This window comes from Chionomys nivalis, chromosome 4 (genome assembly GCF_950005125.1).
Source record: "Chionomys nivalis chromosome 4, mChiNiv1.1, whole genome shotgun sequence".
NCBI lineage: Eukaryota > Metazoa > Chordata > Mammalia > Rodentia > Cricetidae > Chionomys > Chionomys nivalis.
In genome coordinates, this window is record NC_080089.1 from 55,519,247 (window position 1) to 55,541,485 (window position 22,239).

The following is a 22,239-nucleotide window of genomic DNA, read 5'->3' on the forward strand; positions in this document are numbered from 1 at the left end:
ATGGGAAAAGCTGCCATGGTTGAGAGATTTCTAATGGGAGTCTGTTGGATCAGTTACTGTATATACAGATAGCCTGACCTTGAAAGCTGGAGGCTGGGAGAGTCTGTGCACAGCCTAGCAGCAGAGGCCAAGCCTCCTCCAGGGAAGCGCTGGGAGATGAAGACAACTTAGTGGAGGGCAAAGGGGGCCTGGCAACCCAGTCAAGGGTGGGGAAGTCCATAGTGTCAGCAGCCCCCTCCACCCCCACTGGGGCTATTGAGGAGCAAGCGCCTTCCTGGGGAGTCAGAATGGGCTTGGTTGCATCTCCTGGAGCCTCAGTCTCCCCATTGCAACATGGGATTCCTGTGTCAGTGCCACAGGATTCATTTAAGGCTTAGAGACAAGCCCTGGAGGATGTTCAGAGAGCCGAGTCCCACAACCCTAGGGCCCAGGGACTGGGGGATGTGCCTCCGAGTCCTCAGAGGGCCCGTGTGATGACCTGAACATGCAGAATTCTCCAAGGCACACCTTGAGACCCTGGGATGAAGTTCCTGAACCCCACCCTCCCATGGAGGACTTTCAGCCCACATAGCAGCATCTCCCTTGTCCCCGAGGGACCACGCACAAATACCTGTTGTGGCTGTAAGTGTTCAGGAAGTGTGGCTGGAAGGGGCTTTCTCCTCAGTGTCAAGTGGGAATGGGAGGAGGAAGAGCCTCGCCTCCCTCTTTCCTCTCCCATCCCTCAACATTCTCCCTTCCTACTCATTAGAAATCCATCTGAGTTAATGGATTAATTAAATGATTTAATATATGCACAGTGTTAGAACAGTGCTCGACACAGTAAAAACTCAGCATTAGCAGTCAATGATTCTACTGCGGTGACCGCCCCCCCCCATATACCAGTGTCACAGGCTGGAAAAACTGCTAGCAGTGAGATACTCCTTAGTCTGAATTAGCTATGAATTAGCTTTTTTTTTTTTCCACATTGTTTTTCCAGTTCACCTTAATCTAAGGCCAGTCAGTTTTGAGCTAAGAGCCATTTTGGAGCTTGTTGTATGGGAGGCAAAATAAGCAAGGCATGGGCCTCTGTGTATCCAGTCTCAGGGTGACATTTCTAGTCTAGGTAGAGGAGGGGGAATGAGTGGCCTTCAGGACTAGGGTGTGAGCCCAGTTCTCCAGGGGCAGGGTTTGGGAGCTGGCATGCACAAAAGTAGGGAAGACATCCCCTATACACAGGTACACAGGAAGTGTGGAGGGGTTCTGGGGGCAGCTGGGAAACAAGATCCCCGCCTGCTCCCCGAGGTGCTAGGCACTGCAGATAGGGTAGGCAAGGGTGATTATGCACAGAGAGGAAGCAGCCTTCAGCTGGAATACAGGAAATGAGAGGGGCAGGGGTGTAACGAGAATGGAGATGCAGGGTGGGAGAGAGCTGAGTGGGTTTTCAGACAGTTCTGGATGGAAGGCTGAACAGGGTCAGTTCTTCTTCATCCTGCAGTATTCAGGGATACAGCAGGCATGGGGGTTGGTCTAACCTGTGTGAGGACACTGAGAACACAGAGCCACTCAGGAGAATTCAGTGAGCCTCTGGTTGACAAGGTTTCATGAGAGTGGGGATGAAATTAAAGCGTGAGGCTTTGTGGTCAGACTTACAGAAGTTCTTGGACAGCTTGGAAAGTAAAAGGAATGTTGGAAGTCTGGGAAACAGTGGCTTCTCCTACCCAAAGCAGCAAGTAGGGAGTACAACTATAGATGGTCCCCCTTTCCCCACCAATGAAGATCCGCACCCACTCCAGGGCAAGCCACCCTTGGGGGTCTCAGATTTTGTCCATAAAATTGGGGTAATAGTGCCTTCCATGTTATCCATGGCTCCAAATATGACCCAGTATGGTCTCTACCTAGTTCTGTGGCCGTTCTATCATCCAGGACAGCAATGTTCTCAGCACAACATTTAAGGCACAGGCCTTCTGCCTTCACAGGCCCTAAATTCCTTGTTTGGCCTGTGGCTGCATAATGGAAGGGTCATGAGGTCCTTTCATGGCAGACTTGCCTATTCTGCCTCCATCTTCCTGAGCACTTCCTGCTTTTGACACTGGCATGGCCCCATGCCCACTGCCAGGATCCTGCAGGGCCTGCAGTGGGAAAAATGGGACCGGATGACAGACACATTCACACCTTTCAAGATCCTCGCCACAGTAGTCAGGGTGTCCATATGCCCCTAGCCTGAAGGCTCCCGAGGCTCACAGTGCTTATGATGAATAAGGTCACATTTGTAGGGGACAGCATGACAGTGCAACTCCTATTCCTCTCCTCAGCTTCCCATGCCATTTCCAGTCCAGCTCCTGTTATGGAGGCCTCTGAGCACAAGGTACAATTTGACTGGTTGGTCTACAGGGCGTGAGAGAAGGGATTTCCTATGTGGGTCATCAGGCAAGAAGGATGGAGCTGGCTGGGGGCCTTAGGGACGAGAGGGTAGGAAATTGAGCCTTCACTTAAAGTGAGGGACCAATTGCCTGGCCCCTGGGCTCTCAGCGCCCCAGCCCCGGGTGTCTACTCCTAAGAGTTAGTGAATGGCCTCTCTGTGGTCTCTAATGAACGCCTCCAGCAAAGCCTGAATTCTCTGGCTCCAGATTGTTAAGACAGTTTTGAAGCCAACAAACCCACTCCTGGGCACATACATGTGTTTTCATGATTGCACAAGTGTACACACATGTCAGACATACATCTTTTGCTGGGGGAAGGCAGGTACCACACAGTCTCTGGGTATAGACCAATCAAGGCCCTTTAGGCAAGCAGCCATGATGTCACCACACTCAGAAGGCAATAGCTAGCTTCTAAGAATGCTGACAGAGTTTCTGGTCACCTCAAAACCCAAAAGACATTTTGAGGATCTGTCTCATCTCCATAAACATCAAATCTTCTCCTTTTGGCATTTGGAAGACCTCCCTTATATCTAGTTTAAACCAAATGTGCCATTCAGTCAACAGACACAGGCGGCACCCATGACCATGCCCTGGCAGAATGAACAAGAGATTGGCTGGGTCCCCTGAGGACTGTGCCAGGGCGAGTAAGACAGAACTTTGGTGCTGTAGGGGTGGAGGTGGGGAGGCTTCCAGTCGAGAACTCCCCTGGATGCCATCTCCCAGCTAAACAGGCTAGGCTAGCCAAAAAGCCCATCATCGTCTCCTAGCACACTGAGTCTTCTAGCTGAGCCAAATCCTCGCTCCAAGTTCCCTTCCTAAACAGCAGTGGTTTCTTCAGTCTCCCCTCCAATTCTTCTTACAGCAGACCCTTCTCCGTGGCATCGTAGCCAGACTCCACTTTACCACCGACACAGGGTCGTCCTCACTACACGGTCCTGGGTCCAGAGACCTAGGCTCACCACAGACAGGTCACAAACCCTGGTCCCTCAGACCACAGAGGCTTGAAAGAGAAGGGTCGTTGAGGGTATGAGAGTATCTGTCACCCTCTGTGCCATATGCAGAGTGTCAAAAGTGGCCCACTAGTGCTGGGGCCTAGTTAGAGGAGATTCTCAGGCCCCTAAGGTAAGGTTATCGGGCAGGGAGGCCCAGGAAAGAGCTGGGCAGGGGCGCCACCGTAGGGCCAACAGGTCTAGGATCAGCCTCGGCCTCAGACTGCAGCCAGTACATGCCGCACTGAGCATCTGTTCGGAGGATGGGGGAGGCTGAGGAGCCCCTTCTGGAAGAATGAACCAGATCTATCCCTACCTACTCCCCAACCCGGTTGTAGTGTGTGTGTGTAGTGTGTGTGTGTGTGTGTGTGTGTGACCAGCAGTTGAAGCAGGGAGGGAGGACGCTTGCTGAAAGCCCTGGGAAATGAAAGAGAAATCCTCCCAAATCTCCAGCTGCCATCACTAATAGCTGAAATATGCTCTTGACAATAAGGTGAAAGGCTTTGACTCCCCAGCTAGCCCTACCACCAGGAGTTGGGACTCCTGGCCCGGCTGAGAGAAGAGCTTGAGACCTTAGATGATCAGGGCTTTGTAGCCCAGCCTTGAGACCCTCTGTATTTCCTGATGTCTCCTTCTAGGAAGTATCTCACAGTTGCTCTGAGAGGCATCAAGAGGGCATGCAAGGGTGGTATATTCACCAGCAGGTTCTCAGAGATGGCTAGGGAAGGCCTTGCCAGCCTAAGTTGTCCCCTCAAGGTCCATGTCTTTCCACAGTACCAGCTATCAAGAGGTCCCCAGCAAGTTGACAGGGCCTGTCTCCAGGACTTGAGTGGGTCTTGTGAGGCACCTGGAAGAGCCAGGGCAGCAGCAGCAGCCCCTGTAGCCTCTGGCTATGAGAAGGAGATGTCCCTGTATGGCTGCTGGCCATGCCTGGGCTCTTATGTCACTCCCTGTAGCTTTTGGCTATGGCAGGAGAGAAGGAGATGTCCCTACATGGCTGCTGGCCATGCCTGGGCTCTTGTGTCCACACGTGGCCATAGACTTCTGCTCCCAGAACCCCACACTGCACCCTACCTGCATGGGCATGAGCATGACCTTGCATGCAGTGGGCCCATATGTGAACCTTCCTGAGTCCCATGAGTATGGGCAGCGCTTGCTTGCTGCTTTTGTGGCCACTCTGGGTCCTACTGGTATGAGGGAAAGATTTCTAAGATTGGCCACTGGGTGTCCAAGCCAAAGCCTTAAAAACTGTTGGGAGCCAAGAATCCAGAAGGAGGCTCCTCACCACCTGTGCAGGTTCAGTGCCAGGTTCGTACCCCACTGTGACCCCCATATCAACACCCCCCACACCCAGGCCTGGCCACCACCAGTCCCTGCATAGCATAGAGCCCAGTTATGCTGAACCCTAAGAGCCGGAACCCCGCCCCCAGCCAAGGACTTCAACATGCCATAGAAGGGTTGGTGTACCTGCTACTGATTGCTTAGGTGGGACTCCAGCCTCCCTGGCCTTTGTCTCCATTCTTCCTATCTCTGTTATTACTGACTGCGTAGGTGGGACTCCAGCCTACCTGGGCTTTGTCTCCATTCTGCCTATCACAGAAAATGCTGTGAACTGAAGAGCTTTCATAGCTATGGAGGTAGCTATGACCCCAACAGTCTCCCCAGGCCAGCTCTAGCTCACACTGTCTGGCTCCTAAGCCCAAAGCAGTACCAGCTTGTCCGCACTCATCCCCTCTATGGCTGACTCAGTTCTGAGGCTGGGGAACTGCCTACCCATGAATGCTGACCTGCCCATGCAGAGAAAGGGAAAAGCAAAACTGGGCCATCCCCGAGCTTGGCAACAGTGTGTTCCAGACAGACTCTCCCTGGCTCAAGAGTCCTTGCATAGACTGGTCCCCCTTCCTTGGGTGTTTGTCCCTCACCAATGGACTGAACACACCTGCTTTTTCTTAAGTGATTCCATTGCTGGGCAGCCTTCTTCCTCTAATCCATCCATCCCCACTCAGCTAACATAGCTTAGGCCAGTTCCCCTACCCTGGTCAGGCCTGCCCAAGCTTCTGTCCCAGCAGGCTATGAACACCCTGACGGCACGACCATAGACCTTAGAACCCAGTACCCAGGGAGTGTTGGTTAGATGAATGGAAGATGTGGGCAATAGGGCATCCTGGCCAAGTCCCAGCTCTACACTGAGACCTCAGCTGCCAGTGTCCTCCACTGTCACACGGTCACACACCAGCCCTGGTTCAGTGTATGCCACAACCCTGGGGAATCAGAGCTATATTCAAGGCCTTTATCTCAGAGCGTATATAGTGCCCTGGGGGTGTGGACACACCAGAGTACAGAGTGCTGTTGCTACCACCCTGATGGCTAAGGACAGAGTGAATATCTGATTCAGGCCTGTCTCCAGGTTGGGGGCTGGGGTGCAGCTGCCCACCCTGGAGCTCCTTATGTACAAAGAGATGTTCTTAGATGAAGTGATTTGGGGCAGAGGCAGGCAGAGGCTCATGGGAGATCTTGGGACCCACACAGGCTGCTTTCTGTTGCCACAGCTTAGCTCTGCAGTCACCAGCAGCTAGTATGATTTCGTTGCACCTCAGTTTCCCCTGTCTGTAAAACAGAAATGGTGAGCGGAGGATCAAATGCTGGTAAATGCTTCTAATGTGACCTGGCACATAATGAGCCCTCAAAAAGCAGATGGGGCTGGAGATGACTCAGGCAGTGACATGCTTCCCTTGTAAACACAAAGTCGGGTCAACAGAATATGTTAAAACAAACCTGGGCATGGTGGCTCGCACTTGGAATCCCATGTGGTGAGAGGTAGAGACAGGCAGATCCTTGGGGCTCAATGGCTGGCCAGACTAGTCTACTTGAGAGCTTCAGGCCAGTGAAAGACTGACCCCCAATATATATTTTTATATAGACAGTGCCTGAAACAATACCCAGTGCTACCCTCTGGATTCTACATGCATGTAGACACATGTGTCTCTACGTACATGCTGCAATACCCCCCTATACACAAACAGACCTGCACCGCTGGTTTGTTTTAACGCTGGTCCAGGTTTCAAGCTCTGGCTAGGCCAGAGTCAGTGATAAGGAGGAGGCAAAGGCAGACTGCTGGGCGAGTCACTCAGCCTGTCTGTAGTGGCTGGCGTTCTCTCTGCTCACGAAACTGAAGGATCTAGTCATCTGGACAGCAGTGTATGGAGGTAAATAGTACCACAGGAGGTTGCTGACCCAAACACTCTTTGGGTTGGAAGAAGAGCAGTAACCTGAAGTGTCGGATCAGGAGGCCATGGGTCTGGGAGCATTCCTGCCCCACAGGGGAGCCATGCCTGCTCCAGGGCAGGGAGCTCATCTTTCCAACGCTAAGGACAGTCTAAGTTGAAGCTCTGTCACCTCCAACAACCCAAGAGGCCCTTTGATAGAGTCTTCTAGGGCTACAGGGGTCTTAGGCTGAGCAGCCAGGACTTGCCCAGGACTTTGGAAGCTGCTCTATAGGCCAAGCAGTCCTGGAAGAATGGGGGCGGGTGGGATAAAGTTCTGGGAATAATGGGCAGGATGGTGGATGCTCTGGGTGAGCTGTGTTAACGGGCCACATGTGTCTATTGGAAGAGATAGTGACAGCAAAGTGGAAATGAGAGGTTGGCTTTCTTTAGCTCAGAGCCCTCACTCTCCCTCCTTAAGGCTCCCCCTGCCCCCATCAGTGTGCCAGTGTGACATTAACAGCTGACATTCATAAGCGACAGCTCCTCTTTTTGTCTGCTGGACCAGGTTCAGCCAGGAAGAATTGCTAATTGCAGTCATGATGAAAAAAATATAAATGAGAGTGGCCATCCTGGAACCACCTGTTTGAGGTGAAGAGATTGCTGGGGCCATCTCTCCAGGACACTGTGTGTGTGTGGGGCGGGGAGCAGAGGGAGGAAACCTGGCTGTGGAGAAGAGAGTATCTGCTGGCTGCTGGCTCCAGGAAAGCTTGCTGTGGAGAAGGGAGTATCTGCTGGCTCCAGTCATCCATTTCCTAGGTAAGGTCTTCTCTACCAAGGACCCAGAGCTGGGTCTGCACCCAGAAGGGATCTGCCCCAGTCATATACTATGACTTCAGGCCTATCTCTCCTCTGCAGGCATCAGTGTCACCTTTTGCCATATGGGTATGACAATTCTAGTCCTGTCTGCAATATTGTGTAAAGGAGGGAACAAATGAAGGGCAAGAGCCAGGCCTCGGGAGGGTGCTCCATAGGCAAAAGAAGGAGGTATATGGACTAGGACAGACAGGGGTTGAAGCAAAGGTGCCAGGGACGGGCATGTTCCAATTTAATGAACTCTCAGAAGCAAATACCACTAACACTCCCCACCAAGTACTAAACTGTGATCCCGATTAAACAGATTTGCAGGCCCACACCTCCCCTGAGCCTGGGAGTGGGGAGGGTTTTCGAGACTTCCAGGCCATACACAAACCCTGACCAAACTCACCTTCAGGGCAGCCCTTTGCTTGAGAGAGCTTAAAAACACCACAGGTGGGTGGAATCAGAAAAATGGGTTCACTGAAAGGCTGATCACCAAGATAGCTGGACAGCAGGCATGAGAAACACAGGCGCTGGATGGGCACATATGAACTGGCATGATCAGGGTTACTTACATACATGTTAGGTTATATGAACATATACATACAAAAAAGAGGCAAATGCCAGATATGCACACTCAAAAACACACCCCAAACACACAGCCATGGGGAGACACATACATAATCTGGGGTCCAACACACACACACATACACACACACACCATCTGAGGCCTCAAACTGGGCTCTAACTGGCCCTTGAGGTCCTCTCTGCTGAGAAGAAAATAAAAAACCCCATGCTGCCTGTAGGCGCACATGGCCTCTCTAGCCCTGGCAAACCAAGCAGCAGAGATTAGGCTGGCTGGGAGGCAAAGCCCAGCGTGGCCTGAATATTTCACGGGAGATTTTTGCTTCACAGAAAATCCCTTCTTCGCCCCTGTGCATGTCAGGGTATAATTACCTATTAAGTGGCAGAGCAGAAACACGGGTGTCGGCACTGCCTCTGGCTCTGCACAGCCCTGGGAGTTCCTGGCCAGGCCTGGCCCAGCTCTCACTTGCCTGAACAGAGAGGGGGAAGCTGGACATCAATCCAGAACATGGAGTACCTTAGCTTAGCGTCATCTCAGTCCCGGGTGAGAAAGGGATGGCTCTAACCACTGGTATTCCCTGCCTCTCCGGGCACTATTTTCTGGAAACATGACAGGGCATGTAGAGTGAGACAGCAAGCAGGCACTGGAAGGAGGGAGACACTGGTGACCTTGATTCTGTCCTCAGGAACCCACTTCCTCCCTTTCCAGCTTGTAAACTATGTTTCCAAGGATGAGGCTAAGCTCAGGTGGCTCCCTCCAGAATACCCTCCAAGATCTGCCCAGGTCAGCAGCCCTCCCCATCTTAGAGCATCCAGAATTTACTCTCCATTACCGACTAGTCATCGAGGGTTGACACAGCAAGGGGTGAGAGCACCTGAGGGCCGATGTCCAGTGCATCCAAACCAAACAGGGTTCAGACCCGGCAAGTGCACACTTCAGAACAGACCCAGGAGACTGAAAGCAAGGCTTCAGATGGAGACCTGTGCGCACTTTCACAACAGCGCTGCTCACAAGAGCGCTAAAGCAAAAGCCACTCAAATGAGCAGATAAACAAACGTGGCTGGCCTGTGTAGCGAATACTATGTAGCCATAAACAAATGTGGCTCAAGTGTAGTGAATACTATGTAGCCATAAACAAATGTGGCTGGTGTGTGTAGTGAATACTATGTAGCCTTAAACCAATGTGGCTGGCGTGTGTAGTGAATACTATGTAGCCATAAACAAATGTGGCTGGCGTGTGTAGCGAATACTATGTAGCCTTAAACCAATGTGGCTGGTGTGTGTAGCGAATACTATGTAGCTGTCAAAATGAGCAGGGCGCTGACACACACCACAGTTTGGAGGAACAAGAAGCCCAGAGTTCCTGTGATTCCTACGGAAAACAGAGTGTCAGCAAAGCCAGGGAACACAGAGGACAATGGGGGAGGATTGCTCACAGGGACAGGGTCTCTTTGGGGATAATGAAAACTCCCTGGAATTAGATAGTGACTATGGATCCATAATTTCATGGGTATCCTAAAAACCATTGAACCATCATTTCAAAATGGTGGCTTTGACAGTATATGAATTGGATCTCAGGTGTTTTTAAAAAGTTGCTTGAATGGAACAAAACATACACACATGGGGTCCTTAATATTTTGTCTCTTACTTACACATTTGCCTCCCTCCCAGGCATGGAAGCCCCTGAAGGGTGGAGCCCAAGGCCCAGCCGTGGTCCTAGAGATGCCCATCAAGGGCAGGCACTGGGCCAGAACAGTGACCACACCAACACACTCCCCAGGACACACTCATGTCCTGTGAGGGCTGGCATCAGTCCAGGGACATGGCCCATGATGCTCCTGAGCATCAGTCCATGCCCTAAAGTCAGATGACAGGCTGGAGGCAACACTCAGCGGTGACACAGAGGTCCTATAGCCCTCCATATTCCCAGGGCCTCAGAAGGAATCTGCTCACTAGCCTGCCCCCTTCTCCTTTTTATAGGTGAGTGTCCCCCAGTCCCTTCTGCCCTTCTGCTCACATAGACACCCTTTGAATGCTTGCTTAGCCCTGCTCTCAGATATCAGGCATTTCCTCCCTCCCTGGAAGTTTCACTCTCTCACTTCCTGCCCCCATCCCCCAGCTTCCACCCCTGAGCACACGGGAACCTGAGTGCACAGGCTTCAGGCTGACCCAGGACCTGGCAGGCCTCCAGCTAGAAGCAAGGTGGCTGGTGGCCCATCAAGGGGCACCAAGCCAGGGGAGGAGCTGGGGAGGGGCAGGTGGCAAGGAATGGGGTAGTGGAGAGAAAGGTTGCTTTAGTCTCGGGGTCCCAGCAAGTCTAAGCCAGAGTCTAACTCAATAGGAAGAGAGTTGGACATGGGTTACTTTTATACATATGATGGCACATACCTACAGACACAGGTCAGTCATGAGCAGAGAGAGGTAAGGGGAGGAGAGAAGCCCTACTTAGGCAAGTAGCTCCTCCTTCTGTCCCCAGAACACAGTGTCAGTAGTAACAAGGTGAGACCAAGGGCTGTCTTAGTTAACCGCCTTCTTCAGTGAGCCCTGATCCTGTGTCTACCTTGAACCTTGAGCCTGACTCTGGTGGCAGACTAAGCCCTAACTCCCCAGGCAGGGCAGGTGGACTGGCCCTCAGAGAACTGGAGGAGATTCCAGATGGCTGCCTGTCTCTCCTACTCCTCCTCAGGGCTGGATGACAGATCTGAATTGTGGGTGTTGGAGATGGGCCTCAGCTGAGTGACTGCTGACAGCTGGGCCCCGGGTGGATCATGGGTGGCTGATTTTCTGACCTTCCGGAGACCAGACACAAAACAGGCCTCCTGGTACTGCATGTATCAGGGACCTAATGGATGCTGGCTGGCTCTGGCTCCCTCTCTGAGCCCCACCCTGGGTCTCTCAGAGGAGTTGTTGCTCCCCTCCCCCACCCCTCTCCAGGCAGAGCCCTGGAGGCTGTGAACTGCCCCATGTACTCCCCAGCCTTCCTTAACCCAGATACACCTCTCGGTAGGTGCCACTCAGTACCCTCAGCGGGCTGCCAGCTAACCCCTCAGAGGTGTTAGCTGATAATGAAGACGTTAACTGTAAGCTGAAGTGTGGTTCCCTGCCAGGAGTATTTTGGTCTTTCCGGGTTGGTTCTGGAAATGGGAAAACCTTCCAGATCTAGCCAAATGGCAGACAGGGATGCAAAGAGAGTGTAGGGGACAGTTGATGTCGGAGCCTTCCACCTGTCTGAGAGGAACAGGATATAGGCTTTCTAGTTTTAGAAGCACCCCAAGAAAGAGACCCCACTAGCTGAGGTCTTAAGCACCTGTGAACTCAGTTTCCTTGTGTGCAGATGCACAGAATAGCAACCTCACAAAACCATGTTGTCTGTAAGCTGTGGGGAGCACAAAAGAGTTCCTCACTCCCTGACTTCCTTCTCCCCTTTTCTGTCCAGTCAGCCACCCCACCCCCTTGCTCCTCACACTGCCCCCATCAACCACTGAGTCTACTGTCCCAATTCCCGAAGTCTCTTCCCAGGCAAAGGTCAAGGAGACGGTAGAATGCTGGCTATGAGGCCTGGACACATTGGCAGAGGCGGGAGGAGAGGACCTTCCCCACTGACCACCTCTGTTGTGGCCTGAGCGGGAAGTGTCCCCACGTGTTAAGCACTTTGTTCCCCGGAAGCGGAGTAGGTTGGGGGAATCCTTAGGAAGTGCAGCCTTATTGGAGGAATTACCCCCCTGAGGGTGGGCTTTCAGGGGTCATAGCCTCAACCCACAGCTTTTCTCTTTGTTTCCTGGTAGTGATTGACATCTGAACTCCCACTTCCTGTTCCCACTGAGATGTTGTGCCTGTTTGTTGTCATGACACCCCAGTTTTTAGAACCCTCTCTCTGGAACCATAATCCAAAATATACTCGTCCTTCCATGCGTTGCTTGTGGTCATGGTGTTTTGTGATGGCAACAGAGAAGGGACCAGTACAGATCCTACCTCAAATCACACACTGCACATACACCAGCTGTTTAAACATAGTTCAACCCTACAAACAACTAGAAAACATATAGGGCAGGGTTTTTTTTGTTTTGTTTTTGTTTTTAAGCAGAAACTTTAGGGGAAAAGAGTGACATGTTAGACTATAGGAAAATGTTAAACTTTTGAGGGATTAAAATAAACCATAAATTTAAATGAAGCAAAAAGTATACAGGAAACAATCTGTGAAAAACTATTTAAAATACAAATCAAAGAGTTAAGTTTCTTAGCCTCTTACAGATCAATAAGACTTATTTCACTGCCTCTGCCTGTTTCCCAACCACTGATGGGGTCTCACTGAACCCCACTCCATCCCCCAGCCCACCTGACAGGTGCTGAGAACACATTTAGCCTTTGACCTCTGTTCCTTTCTCTCCACCCCTGGGCTCCTGCTCAGTCACCTCCCATCCCCCCCCCACCCAGTCCCTCTCTTCTCCCAGCCTCTAGCCAGCAGAGGTCCCCACCTCCCACCCCCTTTCCCTCCCCCACACCCAGTCCCTCTCTTCTTCCAGCCTCCAGCCAGCAGAGGTCTTGGCTGTCCTCTTCTCTGTCTCTGCTCTCAATTAATCTCAAGGCATTAAACACAATCTTTAAGCTGAGGATCACAAACTTGTGTCTCCAGCTCAAAAGTGTCCCCAGAGCTACAGCCTCGTGGCTCTGCCAACCCCACAGTTGCCCATGGAGGTGTCACACCTTTTACCTGTCCATACTCGGGACAGGATCATAGGCACACCACCTGGACCCATCACTCAGAAGGGCCCTAGGCTTGGCTAATGCCTCCCTGTCCCACATAACTTGGAAATTTAAAGGACAATCAAATGAGGGGCCATCTATTTTCATACATAGTCATCCATTCTCTCCACAGCTGTTCCCTTCCCTGCAGCTTCATCTCCTTCCCTTCTGGCTACAGACTGAGCATCCCTGAGCATCCCTGAGCTGCTAACACAATGCCACAGGCAGGAAGGCCATCCAGTGGGACTGGGGATGCAGAATGCTTTCCCGGCACACACAATCCTTGAGTTCAATCCTCAGCACTACCTGAATCAGACCTAGTGGCACATGCCTGTAATCCTAGCACTTGGGAGGTGGAGGCAGGAGGATCATATCCTGATATTATCTAGGCCACCTATGCCCCTCTCCTGCTGTGTGTGTTTTGCTTTGTTAATTATTTTATGTGTAGGTGTTTTGCCTTTATGTATTTCTGGGTACCATGTGCATGCAGTACCCTGGAGTCCAGAAGAGGGCATCAGATCCCCTGGAACTAGAGTTACAGATGGCTGTGAGCCATCATGTGGGTGCTGGGAATCAAACCTAGATCCTCTGGAAGAGCAGCCAGTGTGCCTAACCACTGGGCCATCTCTCCAACTCCTCCTGATGTCCTTTGTTTTCTTCCTAGCACACATGCACATACATTATCTTTCATGCCCCTACTTGCCCATTAAAGCGTAAGTTCCATGGAGAAGGCATTTGGGGTCAGTTCGGTTTACTGGTATGTTCTTAACCAAACCGGTGGTCAACACAAAGATGGTGCCTGGCAAATATCTTCTGAATAAACAGACGTGGGTAGAGAGAAATGGGCAGAAGGCCTGACTGGTGGCAACTCCCCAGCCGAGACTCAAAAATGGTCAACGGATACATATATCATTAGCGATTGAGAAATGTAAAGTAAAATCATTTTTTCCTATTAGACTCACAGGAATGTAAGTGGCTGCTAATGAAGGTAGCTGGGAAAGAGCCTTCTGCAAGGTCTGTGGGAATGTGAGGCAGCCCAGCCTTCCAATAGTGTATCTGGCTATATGGATTAGAGCAAATGTAGAACTCTACAGAGTCTCTGACTTGGGTAGACCACTTCCAAAAACATCGCGAAGGTCTCACTGTGCAAGCGTACACAGATGTCCAAACCCAGAGCTTCCTTGAGTGAGGGTTATAAATAGCCAGATGCGGGAAACCACCTAAATGGCCCCGACAGGATTAATAATTGATGGCGAATTTACAGACCATCCGCACAATGGATAGGAAAGGGAAGATTTCCGTGGATAAAATCTGGGTGGTCCACAAGTCTGGCAAAAAATATGGTGATGGAGACATGCACCTGGTATGACCGTGCATTTTTGCTTTTAAAGTATGCTTGTACTCACATGGAAGAAAGTTCAGAAGGATAAACATCAAATGCCTTAGCAATAGTTAGTGAGTCCCTGGGAGGAAGGGCTCCAACTGCATGCTTTTAATTACCCAGGCAGGCAGCTGGGCAGGAGATGTACTATTTTAATACTGGGAAGCTGCCTCCACCTAGGACAAAAACATCCCGTGCCTCCCCTGGGTAGAAAGGATGTAGAAGGAAGCCATTCCAAGGCCCCCATTCCCCTTCCCTGTCTTATCCCTGTGGCCTCTATCTTCCACCTCACACCTCAGGCAGTCTGGGTTCTTTCTATTCCTGATGCCCTTCACACCCATCTCACAGCCCTGTTCACAGGCCCACAGGCCCAGCTAGCCCTGCCCCACCACCTCCTCAGCCCAGCTCTGCTGTTATGAACTGGAAAGGAAAAGCCAAGAATCCTGCTGCATTCTTCAGGACCAGCCAAAATTGTGATCTCAGTCTCAGCTCTGCCCCCAGGGGCAGTTTTTGGGGACAGTGACTGTGGCTTAAGCAGGTCAGTTTGCTTCTGGCTGCAGAATGGCCTGAGCAGGGGAAGGATGGGCCATTACTGAGACTGAGGGAAGCTCCCCTACCTCACCCCTACCCCCAGGAAGGAAGGAGCCCTGCAGGGAGCTGGAAATTTCCAGGTAAGTGCTGTCCGGTGGCTGTGGTACCAAGCATTCAAAAGCCAGAGCTATAGCAGAGGAGCTGAGGGGAGCAGAGTCCCTGAGGTGGGAGTACTTGGCAGGTGTTCACAGCATCCAGATCCCGAGAGCCAAGCTGGGCCTCCCTGAGCAAGCACCTGCTACAGGGGCCAGAAGCTCTAGGTTGGGTATCCTGCCGTGGCAGGTGTTCACTCACTGAGGGCTGTCTTGTTCAGGACCCTGGGCCTCACACTGAGCTGTCATACCCCAGAACAACACAGGCACAGTGAGTTGCCTTGCTCTCTTCCTACCTGGGTCAGAGGCACAGGGAGTCAAACAGAGAGACTGCCGGAAGCCTGGGGAGCAGCAGTCTGTGGGTCTCAGCGTGCACTGTAGGGGAAGAGTGGGAAGGTTAGTGTGACAGAGATGGCTTCCAGCTACCCTTGACGGATCCCGAATGCGTAGCCCATAGGGCTCCATGACACAGCACAGGCCTCTAGACATCAGCCTCCATCTCCATCCCCTAGCCCACTCATGTATAAGTACCACCCTGAAGCACAGACTCCCTGTCCAGCCCTTTCTTCCCCACCTTCTCCCTCAGTATTCCAAGGGTTGGCCCACCTTGGCTCTATTGACTCTCAGCACACAGGACAGGCCCTGCTCCCCAGTCCTCCTCACCATTCCCAAGCTGTCCATCAAATCTGTCCCTTGCCTGCTGGAAGCTTCACTAGTATGTCTCAGCCCTTAGCACCCAGGATGCCTAGTGTCTAATCCACCATCCTACAACACTATAGTGAGGTCCCCACCGCTGACCACCAGTTTCCCGGCCTTGCTCTGTGGGCCTGTGGCTGGCTGACATGCTCCCTTGGGAGTCTTCTTCCCATGTTGTGTGGCACCCCACCCTCCTCTTAATCAGTTTCCTCTCCTCTCCTCTCCCAGGTCATCACACCCATGCCTTAGCCACTCCACCTATTCTGCAGTGGTACCCAGAGCACGGCCCTCAGGCCCTGTTCTTCTCCCTCAGCCCAGATTGTCTCCAAGTCTTTACTTAACTCCTTGTCACCTGGGCCTCAGTCCAAAGCACCACCTCAAAGAGCCACTGACGGCAGAGCGAGGAGGGTTTGGGGGCCTTCGGGACATATTTCCTCTTTTACATACATGTCACCTGTCCCTGTTCCAGCCGTTTTATAGAACACTGTCTCACAGCACAGTAATTGTGGTATAATTCATGCGCAATCCGGCTTACCCATTCTAATGCACGGTTCTGTTGAGTCTCGACAACTGTGTGCAGGCATGTAGCTACCACCACAGTCAAGGGACAGAACAGTTCAATCCCAGGTGGCCATGGGCTGTCCCTTTGTAACCAATGGCTTCCTAACCTCTGGCAACTATTGACCTGTTTCTGTCCCTGAGGTTTTGCTCTCTCCAGTGTCTATAAATAGACCCCAGTGTGGAGCCTCATGTCCGGTTCTACTCACTTAGCATGGTGCCTTTGAGATTTACCTTATGTCGGAATCTTATTCCTTTTTATTGCTGAGTAGTATTCCATTATTTATTCACTCCCCAGCTAAAGAGCACTTGTGTTGTTAACCAGTTCTTGTAGACTACAAATAATGCCACTATAAGTATATAGATGGGTTTTTACATGAGAGAAGCTGTCCCTCTTGATAAGTACCTACCTAGCAGAAGCCTTGTGAGGTTGTGTGGTAAATATTCTTTGTAAGAAACCATAAACCGCCTTTTTTTTCCAAAGTGGCCATACTATCTTGCATTCTTGTGAGCAACCTTCAAGTCTCCCAGTTGCTCTGGGTCCTCTCTGACATTTCATAGTGTCAACATGTTAAGGCATGCAGTTGCATTTCAGGAGTGTTATGGTTTGTGCCCTCCCCTTTCTCCCCCCACCTGCCCCACCTCCCTTACCCTCCCCCCTGTACTGATAGCCATGAGTATCTTCTCTTATGCCTCGTTTATTTCCTAGCACCAACTTCATAGGAAACTTTCTTCTTAGTTTAATTATTTTATTTGGGAGTGTTTTGCCTTCATGTATGCCTGCACATCACGTGTGTACCTTGTATCCTTAGAGATCAGAAGAGGGAGCTAGATTCCCTGGATCTGGAGTTACAGATGGTTTTGAGCCTCCATCTGGATGATAGGACTCAAACCCAGATCCTCTGATAAATAGCCAATGCCCTTAACCTCTGAGCCATCTTTCCAGCCTCTAGTTTAATTCTCTGCCCATTTGGTTCCCATCTACCCCACCAGTATCTCTCCAGCCTCTAGTTTAATTCTGTACCCATTTGGTTCCCTTCTACCCCATCAGTATCTGGTGCTAGATGATGGTGGCAGTGGTAGCTGGCATCCATAGTGCCCTGTGCACTGTTCTAGCTCATTTAGCCCTGTAGCCATCCTAAGAGAGACGGATGCTGTCGATAGTCCCACTCTATTTATTTGTTTCTTTTGTGGTACTGGGGATGTAGCCTGGGTCCCCAAACATGCTAGGCAAGCCCTTTACACCAAACTGTACCCCAACCCTACAGGATTCTCATTCTGCATAAGAGAAAAAAGAGACACAAAGAAGGAATCAGCCCACGGTCACACAGGTAACAAGAGGCAAAGCCAGGCTTTCATCCTGGTGTTCAGGACTCAGAATCAATTATCCTAACCAGGACATGACATGGACCACAACAGCCATGTAATAAGCCATGGACTGGATAAATGAACAGGAAGCCACAGCCTTGGCCTTTGTTGTTCTGACAGTGACTCTGTAATGGCCTTGGGAGCAAAGCGTGTTCCCAACGAAAGCACATGCCGTCTGCTCTCTGTCGTTGTCTGGGCCACAAGAGATGCTTAGGTTGGTAGGCTGTGAGCCGAAGCAATGACATTATTGGACCACAAAGCATCTCAGAGCTTTGTATGGCTTCTACCATCGCACCCCTCAACTCCCCACACAGGGACTAGAGGCCACGGGTTCCATATGGTGCCAAGAGGATTCAAGGTAGGAGAGTTTCAGGTGGTCGGTCCCCAAGGGGCTAGATATGCCCAAGCTCCCCCAGCTCCCCACCCTAGAGTGTGTGCTCCACAGTAGCAGAGGAGAGAGACAGAGAGCATCAAAAGCCTGAGCTGCCAAGTGTCCAAGGCCCATACTGTGTAGCTCAGGCCCTGGAGCCACATGGTGACAGCTTGGTCTCCCAAGATGGCTTTCTGGGCAGCAGAACTAGGCCCCCTCTGGGGCCTCTAAATAACTGAGGTTTGGGGGAGACCACCACAGTTGTCAGCTATGGGGTTTCTTCTCCACAAGAACGGAGCTCCAAGGCCCCATAGTGGGACTCACAGTGCGGGTATCCCCACATGTAGGAGCTGAGGTAAGGGCAAGGCAATGCCATGACCATTGGGACCCTACAAAGGTCTGAACTTGACTTTAGAAAGGTCAGGGTACCCTAAGGGTGGCCACCTAGCCTTGGAGCTGGGACCAGCTCCCAGAAAGACACCAGGATCTCCACTCAGCTTCCCAGAGTGAATCATGGGGAAAAAAAGAGAAAGCCATAGAGCTTTGGAACTGCTAACTTAATTGTAGGCTTATATTTCAAACTCATTGGCGCTTTACTTGGCAATTATCACTTTAGATATGGTGTGCTCCTGTGGGAGCATAGAACAGGGAAAAGAGGCAGTCTCCCTACCCCAAGATAACATGCACACTGGTGGCACTCAAGAGAACGGCCCTAAAGTTCGCATACACCCTGCCCCTTCTCACTTTTTCTAGAAGCAAGACAAGAGTGCAATGGAATACCCCTCCTCAAACTAGCAGGTGCCATTTGGCTCCTCACAGGCTGTTAGAAAGACTCTTTTGGCCGGGTGGTGGTGGCGCACGCCTTTAATCCCAGCACTCTGGTGGCAGAGGCAGGCAGATCTTTGTGAGTTCGAGGCCAGCCTGATGTACAGTGTGAGTTCCAGGACAGCTAGGGCTGTTACACAGAGAAACCTTGTCTTGAAAAACCAAAGAAGAGGAGGAGGAAGAGGAGGAGGAAGGGAAAGGGAAAGAAGGGAGGGAGGGGGGAGGGAGGGAGGGAGGGAGGGAGAGAGGAGAGAGAGACACAGAGAGAGAGACAGAGAAATAAGAAAGAAAAAGAAAGAAAGAAGAAAGAAAGAAAGAAAGAAAGAAAGAAAGAAAGAAAGAAAGAAAGAAAGAAAGAAAGAAAGAGAAAAAAGAGAGAGAGAAAAAAACTGGGCACTGACTCCCATGCAGGCATCCACAGGCCTACCTGGCTTAGAACTCCACCAGGGGTACTGTAAACTGTGACCATTTGTAAAACATCCTGCAGGGATGGGATGTGCTGGGGACTGGGTGGGCATGGAGATTGTTTACAGTGAAGATGCCTCTGGAGCAAGGGACCTCGGGGACCTGGGGACAGGGCTTTAGGAAGACAACTGTGAACTGACAACTCTTGTGGGATGCAGCCATCCAGCCCGGCAGGACCAAATGATATCCCAACACCTTTTAAATCTTATTTTATGTGTATGGTGTTTGCGTGTGTGTCTATAACCACATGCCTGCCATACCCTCTGAGGTCAGAAAGGTCAGAGAAGGGTGCTGGATTTCCTGGAGCTGGAGTTATAGAAGTTGTGAGCTGTCATGTGGGTGCTGGTTGGAATCGAACCTGGATCCTCTGGAAAAGTGACCAGTGCTCTTAACCACTGAGCCATTTCTCCAGTCCAGCATCCCACCCTGTTTTTGGTGAAGAACAGACTGCCCTGAACAACAGAGACACTAGCAACAGCAATGACAACTCTTTTCTTCCTTGGGCTTTCCCTACTTTGGTAGAAAATCCAAAAATTCAAGATTAGTGACTTCTGTGAGTATAGGCATTCTCGCCCACTGCAGACCTGAGGACTCTTAGACTCAAGGACCTCACAGTGACACTCGAGCTCACAGGAGGGACCCAGATGGGCACGGGTTGGGAGCTGTACCCTGAATTCACCGTGTATTCTGCTTCTGATTCCTGGCTAGGGGTGTTGAGAGGAGATTTTCCCAGAGTCAGGTTTCAGGACTGTCTTGGGGTTAGAGCAGCCGGGCTGGGTCAGCTCAGACTACGGGCAGCTGGGCGTTCTTGCTCAGGGTCTTCATCTTGGACTTCATGGTCTGGTTGATTCTCAGAGACTGGGCCATGATGGGTGAATGGGTAAGCCTGCAGGAAGCGCCTGATCAGAGTGGCCTCAGGAGAAGCCCCAGAGAACACCCTATCTGCTCTTCTTTGATTTTTTGTCTTTCTGGCAGAATGACTTTAATTCAGTCTGCAAAGGTTTGAGACCAAAAGCAGAGGACAAAGGTTCAAGGCAAATGGTGACAAGATTCCTGGGGGGCTGAGGACATACAGATGGGGTTGATGGTGGAGAGACAGGAGGAGGCAAAGGCGATGCCGACAAAAGGCATGGGGGAAGCCATTGCCAGCACTGTCATCGTCACCGTCATCACCGCCAGATGTACCAATGAGCCCCCGTGTTAAGCGTACTGACTCACACTGCCCACAGACACCCGAGGAGGTGGGCACTGTGATCGTACCACTCTCAGGATGGAGGACAGAAGGACAAAAAGATGAACCGCCTCAGAAGAACAGAGCCACACATCAAACACAGGCTCCATCATTGTCCTTAAGAGTCCCTGATGATTCCGGTTGGTCACATTAGAAAGGAGAGAAGGCCACAGCGGGAATTCTGTGTGGAGGAGGCTAGGTCAGAGTTACCTAAAGAGCAACCTCTTTGCACTTTAGTAACTCTATGACCTTACATGAGTAAAATAATGTCTTATGTTCCTTATGGGAGAACCAAGTTTCCTATGGTAATAGGGGAGAGAGAAGAGTGGGGGTGGGGAGAGGTAAAACATATACTCTAAAAAAGTAGACACCCTCCCCAACCAGACCATACTACAGATGTGACACCATCCAGAACCTCTAAGCGTGTGCATGAAGCATGCACATGTGTACAAGTATGTGCTCATATGTCTGTGCCCTGCAGATGAGCACGCATATACACAACACACTTTCCTCCATCGTCCTGTCCCCTACAGGTGTGGTGGCACCAGTCACGCAGTTTCCAAGCCGATCACCATGCTAGACCTCTTTCCCAGTCACCATCACATCCTGTCACCATGACCACTCAGCTCTAGAACAACCTCTTCAAGCTCAGCCTCTCCCTCATTTCCCCATCTTGTCTGGCACAGGGGTCTCAGTTCCAGCCAGAAGGACCATCCCAGTCACACCTGACCTTGTCCCTGCTCCCCTGAAAAAGCCTTACTAGAAATCTCTCCAAGCCAGACGTATGCCTCAGAGGCCCCGAGAAGCCTGACAGACTTGACTAAATAAAGATGTAAGGCCTCTACATGGCCAGAGATGCCAGAAACAGAGCTAAAAAGACAAACGGCTGGCTAGGGAGAATATTTCCAACACAGGCAACAGACGAAAGTTTGACCGTTCCTAATGTGCTAAAAGCTCCTTTATATCAATAAGAAAAAGGCAAAAGGAGAAGAAAAAAAATGGGCAAGGGATCTAAACAGTCGACTCACAGAGGAAGACCCGCTCACGGCCAATCACCACATGAAAAGATGGCCTCATTGGGAAGGCGCAAAGTGAGTGCTGGAACCACAGCGAGGCGTTTTTCTAGATTGGCGAAAATTAACTAGACCGACTGTGTTGGGTGTGGAAGGTGGAGGGCGGCGGCTCCCCTCACCGAGGATGGGCAGAAGCAGGCCTTATCTTTCAGAAGAGCAATGGAGCTGTCAAAACTTAATGTCTGCACCCCCTCCCTGCAACTCCACCCTAGAAATCCATCCTAAGGAACTGCCTCTGTGTGTCAGTGAGATACATACACCAGGCTGGTCACGGAGGCATTGTTTGCAAGAGTGAAGGATTGGAGACAACCTAAATATCCATCAAGCAGGGACTGGTTACATAAATTACACCGTGTCCAAACAATGGAATATTAGGCAACAATTAAAAAGAACCCATAGACTGGTGCTGTGATCTTGACGGATGCTCCCACACACTGGTAACGACAAATGGGGCTTGCAGAATGATGTGCAGATATGATCCCATTCCCTTTCTAAAATAATACACAATAAATGTGTTTGTAAAGCCAGCGGTAAAGTTCTAGAAGGAGGCACACCTGACCAATGGCAGGGAGGTACTAGCAGAGAAGGCTTGGGGAGAGGGAGGCTTTCTCATGTGAGGACACTCCTTCATGGCTGCAGCTTTTTCCTGTCAACCATCTTTGGTTTCTCCCTGGCAGGTTCTCTCCTGTCTGTGTGCCTCTCCTAGTCCCCTTTCACGCTGCTGCTCCTATGTCCCCATCTTCTGAAATCCCCCCTAAATGTCACCCCCAAACACCTTCATCAGGCCATGCAACAGTAGCAGTGTTTGGAG

At 51.1% G+C, this 22,239-nt stretch overlaps 1 protein-coding gene across 6 annotated transcripts in view; it reads right to left on the bottom strand.

The window, feature by feature from the left end:
- Positions 1 to 22,239, bottom strand: part of Lingo1 (leucine rich repeat and Ig domain containing 1) — a 182,946-nt gene that overhangs the window by 39,930 nt on the left and 120,777 nt on the right. For 5 of the 6 annotated variants that reach the window (XM_057768215.1, XM_057768212.1, XM_057768213.1 and 2 more), the window contains one exon: positions 15,139 to 15,217. The exons of the other annotated variant lie outside the window; for it this stretch is intronic. The gene's annotated coding sequence lies outside the window, so the exon portion shown is untranslated. The remainder of the gene's footprint in view (positions 1 to 15,138; positions 15,218 to 22,239) is intronic. 6 annotated transcript variants of the gene reach the window in all.